Source organism: Vespa velutina, chromosome 1 (genome assembly GCF_912470025.1).
Source record: "Vespa velutina chromosome 1, iVesVel2.1, whole genome shotgun sequence".
In the NCBI taxonomy this organism is placed as follows: domain Eukaryota; kingdom Metazoa; phylum Arthropoda; class Insecta; order Hymenoptera; family Vespidae; genus Vespa; species Vespa velutina.
In genome coordinates this window covers 8,351,289-8,365,111 of record NC_062188.1, presented here as the reverse complement: position 1 = coordinate 8,365,111, position 13,823 = coordinate 8,351,289, and the positions used below count along the sequence as shown (strand labels likewise).

Genomic DNA, 13,823 nt, shown 5'->3' with positions numbered 1-13,823 from the left:
GACTCGGATATCCGAAGATCCGCGTAATAGTAACAACTATAGTTGTTACTATTCTATATTCTATAAATAAAAGTGAGAAAGAGAAAGAGTAAGCAAACTTTGTTAATACTTTGTACAAAAAGGGAAAAGACGAAACAGAGTATAAAGAAACGAGAAAGAAGGGAAATTGAAACTGGCGAGCGAGGATAAGCAAAATTAGAGAATAGATGAGACAACGACATGAAAAACAAAAGACACGAGAAAAGAAAAAGATTGCAAAGGATAATGAACAGAGTAAAAGAGAAAGGGAGAGAAGACAAGGATAGAGATATCTAGACATATAGATAGATAGATAGATAGAAAGACAGAGCGAGCACATTCGATAGAAGAACGAATTTCCCGTTATTAAGTTTGCCTTGGGGCTTTAATTACCACTATAATACTTTTCCCTTACTTACCAGGCGATAAAATAAATTTGAAGGAACGAGAGAGAGAAAAAGAAAAAGGGATGGAAAGAAGCAGACAGTTCGAACTTTATTCTTTTAACATTTTAAGATATCGACGATGAACGAAGCGTTTAGCCGTTACCGCGAAATTTCATCTTCGTCTTCTCTCGCTTCGTAGTACGTAGAAATCACCTTTAATATTTTTTCGGAAGGAAATAGAAAGTGAGAGAGAGAGAGAGAGAGAGAAAGAGAGAAAGAGAGAAAGAGAGAGAGAGAAAGAGAATGAAGGAAGAATCGTTTTACGAATCAACGCGTTCTCGAGGAAGCGACTGAAAGGCGTAGCCGACGGTGAATGTGCTAACGGCGGTAAGGTGGAAACGCACAAAACCAGTATTTTCTTCGTCTCAGTGAAATATCGAAGGAGTTGCTGACATGCTTGCGACCAATACGCTTCCTGGAAGGAAATTGATACGTACTTGGGGATCGATACTACCTCGAGCAAGAAACGATCGTCATTACACCGGGCTGCTCTCTCACTCTTATACACGAAACATACGTGTACATACATACATGTGTGTCTGTGTGTGTGTGTGTGTGTGTGTTCGTGTATCTGCTCGTGCTTCGTCAGAGCCAATCTAAAATCACGCTCGATCATCCAACGTGAATCGTGCATCGATCAAGAATTATAGAAATGTACGGTGGAACGAATAGAAAAAATAGGTCAACTTAAATGAACCTGGAATCGAAAAATTTTTAACCCTAAAATTTTTCTTATCCTGAAATTATTCTGTTAACGTATGAATGCATCGCTGTATTGTTTTACCTGTAAATATTATGAATACGATACAATATTTTTGTAAATCTCATAGTCGGAGTTTTCATAATGTTACAATAATTAAAGCCATTTCGAAGCAATTAAACAGTCAGATATTTTTGCGTTTTGCAAATGCAGACAAAAGGAAAATAGAAAAAAAAGAGAGCAAATGAGAAAGAGAAACAGAGAAAGGGAAAGATAGATAAAGAGATAGAAAGAGAAAGAGAGAGAGAGAGAGAGAGGTAGAGAGAGAGAGACAGAAAGAGAGAGACAGAAAGAGAGAGAACAAAAATGCGAATATGAAGTTTAGCTCGCAATTTTCTGTATAACGTTACATGGTTTACCAGTTTATCCCGAGCGTAATCATTGAGAGTAGCGTACTACAATTCTGTTTTAATTGTATTTAATTATACTTGACAGTATTTGACTAATATTCTCATTTCTTTCCTTTCTTTGAACAGGTTCCCATCATTTTAACCAACCCTTAATTTCAAGCGTATTCGGTAGGCTTGGATATTTGCTTCTTTTTTTTACAAGAAAAAGAGCTGATACGGCTAGTAGAGCACGACAAAAAAGTGATTCCGTTTAATTGTTCGTACAGGGATAGATAAAATGTATCACCATTGGTTCGATTCACTTTCGAACGTCGAATAAACGCTGAAAGATTTTATCGACGATCAAAATGATGATCGTTCGAGCGTACCTCGAATGTATTTTCCACGGGCGGTTGATCAGTTACATTTACCGATTTACAGGATATTCTGTGGAGTTTACACGAACGAGTATTGATACAGGAAAATACTCTGTATGTCCTATTCTATGAGAGAATACGATTCGACGATAAAATGAGTCCAATATAAATGATAAATTTATTACTATCATCAAAACGTAATTAAATAGGATAAAAAGTATTATCAGTAGTTGAAAAGATGAACAGTTCATTTGGTTTTCCGATAACATACCTTTATCACCTTTATCAAAGTTCAATTCAAAGAAAAGTGAAAAAGAAAGAAAATGAAAAGTGAACAATTTAGATGGAAACAAAGATATCGAAAATGATAGATACTTTCTCAGATTGATCTTACGACCTTAAGAAAATAATCAACGCTTCTAGCACGTATGAACACTGATCGTATATCTAGTAATTGAGTGTAGAAGTTCTGTACCAAGTGCGATCAACGTAATTAACTTCAAAGTTTGCGACCGAATTCGATCAATTCGGATACTTGGATATTCTCCTATAGTTTATTCAGTACGATATCCAATCTTTAACTTTAATTCAATCGATAAAAAAAGAAAAATTAAAAAAAAAAAAAAGATTATTTCGTTAGAACGAGAACTTCTTTGCGTCAAAAATCTTATTGATTTATGGCTTCAAAAATATCGTTTATTATATTACTTAAAACTCTGTTGTTTCCAAATTTCACTGTAACATCGAAACATTTCTATGTTACAGTCTCCGAAAAAAAGGAAGAGTAGTTCCTGTCAAACTTGGCAAACTCAGTAGTATCGCGGAATAACATTCACGAACTAGACTCGATATCCCTAGAAAATCGGACGTGGAACGTAACAGCTGCGAGTATCAACGTCCATCCAAGTGCCATCGTATGTGGGTTAGACTATGCTTGCATAACTCGGGCTATTAAGTTAATTCATCGATTGACTTCACTCGACTTCATCCAGTATTTAGACGCATATGTACACTTTGCTTTCAATCTTTGTTCGATTTCTTTTTGAATATTTTGCGACACAGTTCATCGATGTTAAATCTAGCATAGATAAATATTGCATATTGTAATCGAGTAGAAAGTAATCCGATGATTAACAAAGATCGAAATAAATAATTATCTTTTATACATGATAGTATATATTATTTCGTCTAGGAGACGTAAATTTGACAATGGCAATTATAAAAGAACTAAGCTTTCTTAATGCAAAATGTCAAGCATACGAAATAGCATACGTTGTAATAATGATCTCGCGACAGAAAATATGTATTAATGCAAGCCACGCTAATGCTACCTGATATTATACGATCCCATTATCATACAAGACTATATGAATATATACTCCTATGAAGATATAGTGGACAAGCTGCATTCTAAATGCATTTCGATGCATAACACTACATGCTTTCGAAATACAATACGTATTTCGTATCGTGAAAGCACGAGGAAACTGTAATTCTTCAGCACTACGACAATCCTTTCCTAATGGAACGTGTAACTCATGAAAACAGCAAAACCACGATAAAACTGTTATCAGCCAGAAGTATCCTGACCTACCATATCGCGTTGCATTACATTTTCTTGCTTACGCGTGACTACGTAATATAAATACATAAAGAAACGATAGTAAACAGAATTAATATGCTTCCGCTTCCCTCTTTTTATATTCACAATCGAAGAAAATTATCACTCGAAGAGTTTATGATAAATGAATGAAATAAAATAATCGACAAATAAAAAAATCATAAACAAGATATAAACGTGATAAAAAAAATCGTATTGATCGAGAAAATTCGTTCGACCTTTTACGAGTATCAAATTACCCTTTTCACTCTTTCCAATTTAAAAATCATTTGATAATTAATCAAATTTTTTCCCCTGAACTCGTCACATAGCTTGATTAGCATACCTATTCAAGGCAGGATTTTAAAGAAAGGATTATCAATTAGCTATTGTTACGTCATCGAATATGCATAATCGGACTATCAACTTCCTCGAACTATCGTTGTTACTGTTGTTGTCAGTAATCATTGTCTTTGATTGACAGCGCATTATCGTATCGCACCTACTATTCTCTCCTTTCATCTCTCTCTCTATCTCTCTCTCTCTCTCTTTCTCTCTCTCTCTCTCTCTCTCTGCCTCTCTCTCTCTCGTTTGCCCGCTCACTGTGTCGCTTCGTAATGAGGCAATTACCTCTATCGAGCGGTTCAAGTACCTTACGGCGATCTGGAACTGGCGCGTACTTAGGGGCTCCTGATGCTGCTGTTGCCGTTCTGCTCCTACTGCTAGCCGTTCTCGTAAACGACGCACGATGAGATCAGATCGTAGCACAAAACCACAGAACCGATTAAGGCGCAGTGAAATAATGTTTTCGAAACTCCGTTTATAGTGAAATATCACGATATGCGACGATCATTTTGTATAAAGGATATGTAAGGAGTATTAAAATTGAATAGAGGAAAACCAAATACATAAGATTTCCAATAATATCTAAAAAAAAATGTTAAATCTGATATTGCGAAAAAATTAAAGTATTTGTAAATATTTCTTCGTACTTCTAATAGCTAAGATGTAGGCCGAGCTAGAATATTTATGTATACTCGTATATCGCATAAATAATTAATGTTTCCTAAGAAATTGTTATTGCGAGAATGTACAGGAAGATATTCTTTCACTAACATTCGATACACGCTGTGGAACAAACGACGAAGGCCAAGCTGAACGTAATGCCAATCAATATTGAAGGTCTTCTGTGAGAAACGGTGGTATACATATGAATGTATGTATGCAGAGCCGACGGATCGCGGCATATAAACAAAATGTTTACAAAGGGTTCCCGGTTTTTTACTGAGAAAGAAATAAAAGAAAAAAAGTGAAAAAAAAAATGAAAAGTTCGACAACAAAATGATCCTGAATATTAAATATTGTATATCATCAGAAAGGAGAAGCAAAATCTCAACCGATGGTAAATAAATTCGATATTCTATCTGATAACAATTTATATGAAACTGAAAAGCAGTAGGATAATATATTTTTTAAAGAATCAAATATCCCTAAATTCAACGATATTAAGAATCGGTAAGAAAAACGAAACAAAATAAAGAACAAAGATATAATAGAGACAAGCAGATCTTCAAAAAATGATGACGAAAATAAACGGCATCGTGTTACAGTTGAATACATTGATATAAAAATGTTGAATTAAAAAAACATAACTAAGCTTCAACAAACGATTGAAACGATGCAAAAAGAATTGGCAAACAGACATGGCAATAAGTTTGTCCGCTCATAACAAGTTTGACAATCTGTAAATAGAACAAAAAGATTTTACGAAAAACAAGGAAGAGGAAATGAAAATTTATAGCATACGCAGAATTGACAAACATGGATACCAAAAAGAAAATAATTGGAAGAAGAATAGAAAAGTCTGCTCAAAACAAAAAACATGAAATTTCTTCCATATCTTCACTGCAGCATCAAAAAGTACAAATAAGATGTCATCAAAAAAAGAAAAAGGGGCCAGTATCTGTAGTAACAGAAAATGGTAGCCCTAAAATAATAATAGAATTAATTTGAAAATAATACTGAAAATATAAATACTTTCTTTTTCTCATATCCATAATATATACTAGAGCTAATCCAATACCAAATGATAAAAAAAATTTAATTAATTTAAACGCATAAAAATATTCTGAATAATCAACAACGAGCTTTTTTATTCAATTTTATAAAGCAACGCAAGAAAATTATAATATAATTAGGTCTGACAGAAGAAATACAACTCAATTGGAAAGAACCACAATTATCATAAATAAACAATTCAAATTTAAGTAAAGAACCATAATGTTATGTATCGGATTCAGGAGTTACATGAGAACGTTAATGTTCATACAATGAACTAGTATGAACAACATACTAGTATGTTGAGATGTATATTTTATTGTGAGTTCGTAAATAGTAGTTGGAGAAGATTTTTAAGTATCGAGTGTAAATTTTTGAGTGTATTGTTAGGTCTGGAGGTCGAAATGTATCTCTCATGGGTTTTTAAAAAATGTATATAGAAAACGTACGTGGGAGAGAAAAATAAAAAGGGAAAGAACATAACAGACGAAAAATGGGTATAGGACTTTGGGTCTCCTCAAGGTTATATGATATTAGTAATACTAACAATAATAATAGTAATAATAAGAATAATGAAAATGATAATGAAAATGATAATAATAATGATAATAGTGATGATGATGATGATGATGATGATAATAATAATAATAATAATAATAAAGTGGGGAAGAAGGATGGGACATAATCTCAATGAGTAATGCTAAGATAATTGAAATTATTAGAATCAAAATAACCATGTTACCACAAAGAATAACAGAAATAAACGAAATCTTTAAAAGACTACATTTAAATGTACCTTCAAATTTATACATTATTTCGGGGAACTTTAATGTGAAACACAAAAACTGAAATAATAGCAAAGATAACCCATATAGTAAAGCTTTAAACAAACAGTAAATTTGCTGAATACAAACTTTCTCCTTGCGGATCAGAATATCCATCCTTTCCAAGAGGAAACTCATACATAGACCTAATCCTAGCAAACAATAGATTTAAATTTTTAGGCAATGAACTAAAAAATATTCCGTACGATAGTGATCATAAAGCCTTAATGGCCATTATAACATAAAGAAACAACATAAAATTAACGGTAGAAAAACAAATTGATATTAATAATATTAATATCAATAATATTAAATTATAAGAAGCTAACTGAAAGAATTTTATTTACAACAAAAATGCAATTTATTGAAAAGTAACGGCAAAAATACAGATATAAACACTAAGGAGACACCATCACAGAAAGCATAAAGCAATCAAACGAATATGATCAAACGATAATAAGTATGATTGACACACATTTTACATTTACAAAAAGACGCTATAATCGCACGACATTTTAAAGACAAATGAAATATTATCGATATTCTATCCGATCAAAGAATATCTCGAGACTGAGAGATGGATTGAAAAAATTGATTATGGTAGAATATCAAAGCATAATACATAGATCAAATTGGGAGGTAGCGTGATAGCTTTCCCCGGAGCCAACATCAATGGGTAGAATGGAAAGACTTACTCAAGCAGGCCTTCCCATGTGAGGAAAATTCTTAGTCCTTAGTTTAGTTACACAAGAATAAAGTAAAAAGATAGAGCATGTGCCAGAGTATTATTAGAAGCTAAACACAGAAGCAAATACTTATGTCGGTCAAAATAACAATCGAATGGATAAATTAGGGGCTAAAAAATATATAATTCCAAGACTATTTAAGACTTCTCTCAAGGCTTCCATAAGTAGCTTTTATGTAGTTAACTGTTACTCAACTAAAAAACACTAACTACGTGAGCCACCACACTAATAAAAAAAAATAAAACCTATAGAAGCTACAAGGGACTGGTACAACAGTGATGTGATTCAACTGTAAAGGAGCCGATCTAGTAAGTGTGCAAAACTAAAAAGTAACATATATTTTAAATGCAATCAAGTAAGTCATTATATGAAAGACTGTAACAAGGCAGTAATGCGAACAAGTGCAACTACGTCAGATTAAGTTCTATGTATTAAATCAAGACAAATACAAGCTAAATCTTTCAAAGATTATTGACATACATTAATGACATTCATATTAAATACTTGTTACGTTGATGGAAATTCATGCGTAATGTTAAAGTAAAAGATATTGCTGATGAAATAGAAAATCTTTGAAAAGGTAACAAGCTATAGATACAGATGTATTGAATCTGTAGGAATGTTAACTGCAAATTTTATTATTAATGGAATCAAAGCAAAAATGAATCAAGTTATACTTTTGATCGTGAGGCATCCTTACACTGATTTTTAATTAAAAAAAACCTAAGCACAGATGGATACGATTGTATTCTTAATGAATATAGAAATTTAATTGCGAAATCTCTGACAAGTAGGTCATACTGATAGAGTCGAGATGAATATAACACTGATGGATTCAATGCCCGTACATTATCAACCATATCGAGTATCCCATCACGAATAGCAACAACAGCAGGATATAATACAGCAAATGATGAAAGCCAACATCGTCAAAGGATTGATTCTCCATTCTTAAGTCCGATGATACGATCAAGAAAAAGACAGGCGACATACCAGTGTGCATATTAAGTGATCAATCGTAAAACAGTTAAACTACAATACCTTATGTCAATGATAGAGAATTCAATTGAACAAATTGCAAAATATGAAGTATTATATTTTATTTAAATGGTAGTGGGCACTATCAGATATTGATAGTTGAAGAGTTTAAGCATATTACCGCGTTTAGCATATCTGACGAACATTATCAATTCACTAGAATGCTATTGGAGGTTTGTGTCTGTTATGTTTTAACGACTAATTAATGTAGTTATAGGCAATCTGCGGTACACTACTATAATGGTATATCTGAACGATATCATCAAAAATGATATCCTATCAAAATTATTCAAGAAGGAATAGATAAATATAGAGAGATTTTTAACTCATTGTGAGCGAAAAATTTGGCATTAAAATAATTAAACAAGTATTACTTTTTACAAAATAAAATATCTGGTATATGAAATCGTAACTTCGAAAAAAATAACTTTCCAGTATAAGAGATTACTCAGTATCTATGTATACAAAATCCATGCTTAATATTATTGGTTTAACTATTATCGAAAATTCATAAAATACTTTGTCCTCATTGTTAGACTTTTAACTGAATTGTTAAAAAAAGAATGCAAAACATCACTGGAACGAAACACAGGACAAAGCGTTCCGAAATTTCAAGTCATTTATGTAATTAACCTATATTGAAAACTTACAACTCTAAGGCGCATACTTAAGTAAGTACACACAGATGCATGTAAGGAAGAAATAGGCTTTGTGCCGTTGCAAGAAAACGTTGACGGTCGCTTGTACCTAATTTCATACTTTAACAAGAAAACAACCAAAAAAAAATTAAACTATCGCTCGTATAAATTAAGGACATTGACAATCGTTTGAAACGATTTCCCATTTATTTAATTGGTTTAATTATTAAAACGGACAGGTGCAATTGCTTGCATTACAAAGAAATATGAGTCCACGAATAGGTTGTTAGTTCATATGATTAAGTAAATTTAATTATACTATAGAGCGCCAGAAGGAAAATGAAAATTCGCTTACGTGCTCAGTTGAGAATTCCCTTGAGAGTCGAATAGAAACTTCATTGGTTTATCTGTGTTAAAGATAACTAATACCGACTGAATTGCTATTATATAGCGAATTAATAATGAAATTTTGAATGTTAGAACAAGAACTTGAAGAAGAAAATGAAAGAACATAAGAAATTTACAAGATCGTGTAACTAAAGCTCGTTGGAGGGTATACGTTTCTGAAGATATACGTCACAAAATACTTGCCAAAACACATAAGAATTTATGTTACGTTGAAATCGATAAGACTTTGGCGACAGTAAAGGAGGCATACTATTTTTCTAATATGAAATATTTTATTATAAATTATATAGATCGATGTATAAATTGCTTATAGGTACATATTATAAAACTCCATCGGTTAAGCAGCTAGAATTTTTACATCTTTTAAAAAAATGTAATAAAGCTTTTTACTTTTATTCATCTAGATCATCCAAGATCAGTTATCACAGCCGAAGGTGAAAATAAATATACACAAGCCTCAATATAGCAAGTATTATATGATCAAAGAAATTTGTAATAATATCTGCAACGAGATATTAATTTTTTGAAAATAGTCTCTCTCGCATTATGGCCGATTTAAACGTACCATTAGTGATAGAACGAGCGTCTTCAGGACAGATGATAGAATAGATAAAAACTTATTATGGTAAATTAATAGCATATATGCATGCAAATGTATATTTTTGTAGGAAATAAATAAATCAATGAGACCTGGAAAGAAGTTTGTTATGAATTAAAATGACTCTAAAGATATACTGTTTCTTTTGCATTTTTTTCATAATGCATTTGTATATTTATGTTTAACAGTATATAGAAAAATATACTGAATATTTTATTTGTCGTTAATATGCATATATCGTGTTTATTTGGAATATTTATCTCAATAAATTATTTTCTTTTATAAATAAACTCTCATATCATAATCATGCAATGTCAATAAAAATTATTTGTATTGATATTGATCATATTACACAATGTTTTTGCAATCTCAAATATTTAATTTATCATTTTATGTTTTGAAGTCAAACAGTTCAATTTGATTATTGCAGCTAATATGATCTGTGTGAAAAAGTGAATATATTTAAGAGTTTTACAATTATTTTTTTGAATGTTAAACACTTATCGAATTTGGAGAAAATGCTTAGAATTTTTTATAACTTGTACAACAATATATCACAATAATTATATAATATATTGTTAATACCTATAACATATCATAATTTTTGTGCATATTTTTCGAACATAAATATTATATTTTTTTTCATATTTTTCATGAATAAAAGTTTAATGATAACCATCGTATAAAACCTAGATCGTATGAAGAAAATGAATTAATTCTGATTAAGAGCGAAAGTAAGAAATTAATATAAAGAGCGAAGTCATGAAAATATTTGATAACGATAGACATTTGATCCAAGAATATTGTAAAAAAACTAGAGTCATAAATTTTATAAGGCTATTGTTGTTATAAGCAGAAACTATCGATAACCAGTGACTCATATATCTATAGCATAATAATAAATCAATTAAGAATTATAATGTTCTAATATTATTTTATGAATTAATACATAATCGCTCTCTAAATATTTAAAACTTCGATAAGGTTGTCGAAAATCGCAAAACTGGTCAAGCTGTATAAATCAAATTACTTGGGGAACTAGAAAAACTGCAAGTAACGATATATATAATTAATATATATGGTATATTCGTTAAAATTTAGATTAGTCGTCGTGATTAAATAGTCAAAGCAAACGCACTTAATTTTTAGTAATCATTTATATATATCATTATATTCTTCTATATCATTATATTCTAACATATAGAAAGAAAACATAAGATTTTAATGTATTTACATAGATTAAATAAATCATTTGCCAACATCGACATTAACCGAGTATACAGACTAAAAAGTTATCAATAATATCAAACAACAATTAAATTCAATAATTCAGTTAACCAAAACCGAAAAAAAGAAAAACTCAAAAAAGCAGTGTCTACTTCTAAAGACATGTTTCCTCAAATAAACAAAATATTAAAAAAGAAAGAAACGATGAATATATAATAAAATATAATATCGTCACACAAAAATTACTAAATGAAGCAAATATTGATCCTTCATCGCTATTAAATAATAATAAGAACAATTTCATAATATTAGACTCGAAAAGAAAACTAGATATAATACATGCGCATTTTCCCAATATTAACAATTAAATTGATAATATAAGAATTTCACAAATAATTAATCTAGTAACAGATTACCAAAAACTTTTACCAAAAAAATTAAACAAAAACATGAGAGAAGATTGTCAAAATAATAATATGGTTTGCACATATGAATTCATAATACTCTCCAACAAACTCATCAATTGAGAACTACTTCACAAATCAGTTCAGATTACAAAATCTAAAATTTAACAAAAAATTTAAAAAAAAAAACTAAAAAATTCAACAACAAATGTTATGGGTTTAACCATATCCGAAAGCATTCAAATACATTTCACAGAAATCAATTTACTACATAATTTTTTTCTATAATAATCTACTAAATATTTCATACAATATTTTGCACAATTTTTTTTCTATAATAATCTACTGAATATTTTCTAATAATCTACTAAACAATATTCATTTTCTCGCCGTCTGAAAAAAAGAAAACGTTCTAAGCAATTGTAAAAATAAAAGAACTAGCGGAAAAAATACCTTAAATCCTTGCAATTATAGATCAATCCTGTTGTCTAACAAAAATAAAATATTTAAGATAATCATTAAAAAATTTTATAATTTTTAGAGTTACCGTAAAAAATAGTTGATAAAGTAATTCGTAATATTACTTCTGCATCATAAGTCTTTTCCTAAACGTAACTTATCGCCAACTGTCTGCCTTATGCTTTTCTTTCAGTGCATCAGCCTTCGATTCGAGTGTCTCACCGTAGTTCTTGAGAAAGAACAATAAACTGCGCGCAGTCTGCAGCATCGTCAAGGGATGACTCACTCAGGTGCGTATATGCACACTTCTCGTTAGTCGAATGCACTCACGTACTATAATAGCCTTCAAAATAGTGAGGCCAATTCGCAAGTAGAAATATAAAAAATAACTATAAAAGTTTTTGCATAGATGACAATAAAATTTAGAAACAAATTCTGCATAAAAACATACGTATAAATATTGATGACATAGATCATGTCAAAGACCATATTAAAATTCAATAAGAATTTAATAATAAAAAGTTAACAAAGCCTTCGTCATGTTATTAAAATTATTCTAATGTCTTAGACTCTAAGGTTTAAAGCATGTTTAGGAAAATCCAGATAGGAAAGTTCTAATTGTGAGAAATATACAAGTATTAAATACGGATTTATAACCTTCTCAATATATTCAGTATTTTTAATAAAATTCATTAGAAATCAAACTGTAAAAATTCAAGAAAATGAACTAATATTGGATCAATTTATACTAATTTGCCAATCAAGATATGTATTGTCGAAAGCATTTATATACGTAGATAATAAAGGATTTATTCAAGACGATGAATCAAAAATTCCACTCATTTATCATATTATCATAGATACTATTACTTCAAGAAATTCTATATATATATATATATATATACATAACTCAAGCCAAAACCAAGATCTTAAACTGAAATCCTATAGATAAACATATCATAGATAAATTCATGGAAGAAAAACTAATAGCTTAATGTATAACCTACAGGATATAAAGCAAAGACAGTTTACAGTATATGCTGTAAATATTGTATATACATATATTATAGATTTTAAATGTATAGTAAATATCTTAATTCTTAAGATATATAAATAGGTGTGCTGTAAAGCTTTTTGAATGTAAGATTACAAGATAGGAAAATTTCGGTTTTCTCGTAATTTTTGTTTAGAGCAAAAAATATTAAATATATATAGTCCATTTAATAAGACGAATCAGAAGACAGAAACAAATCCACGTAATCGAAGTCAGGAAAATATTCAAAATCATCAAATACTGAAATATTCTTCGTAATGGAAGTCAAAGCAAATCCTAACAATGACCTATGTATACCCTCTTCTAAATTCAACAATTGACTATTGTTCACCAGCCAATAGCTGGAGTCCCATGCATCTATCACGCTCTTAGCACGCAACTGTTTTGTTTACGTCTCCTGATTCGTCTCGTTAAGCGGGCTATAGAGTCTATGATTGTATACTCGTAACAATAATTACGTTTTAGTTTATAAGAGAAATTCATACGTGGTAAGCTATATAAGGTAAAACTGCGAACAATTAACTTTCTCTTTTAACCAGTTTCACTTTTTTGAAAAAAAAATACTATTGTTTATTGTAGTTTTTTATTTTTTTAACATATCTATGTATATTTTCATGCCATTGAATAAACAACTTAAAAAGAAAATATCAATCAGTATAGATAAATATACTGTATTATAACTTATAAAATGTGTTTGAAACTAAAAAATATTAGAGGAACTAACACTAAAACAATAGGTATTGTATTAATAAAAAAATGTACACAATACACAATTTCAAATTTGATCTGCTTTATTTATTTATCCATTTATTTGTTTCAATTATAAAATCTACGTAAAG

At 30.2% G+C, this 13,823-nt stretch overlaps 1 protein-coding gene across 12 annotated transcripts in view; it reads right to left on the bottom strand.

The window, feature by feature from the left end:
• The window catches only part of LOC124951706 (RNA-binding protein Musashi homolog Rbp6), a 596,819-nt gene that overhangs the window by 531,914 nt on the left and 51,082 nt on the right, over positions 1-13,823 (bottom strand). The window lies entirely within an intron of this gene.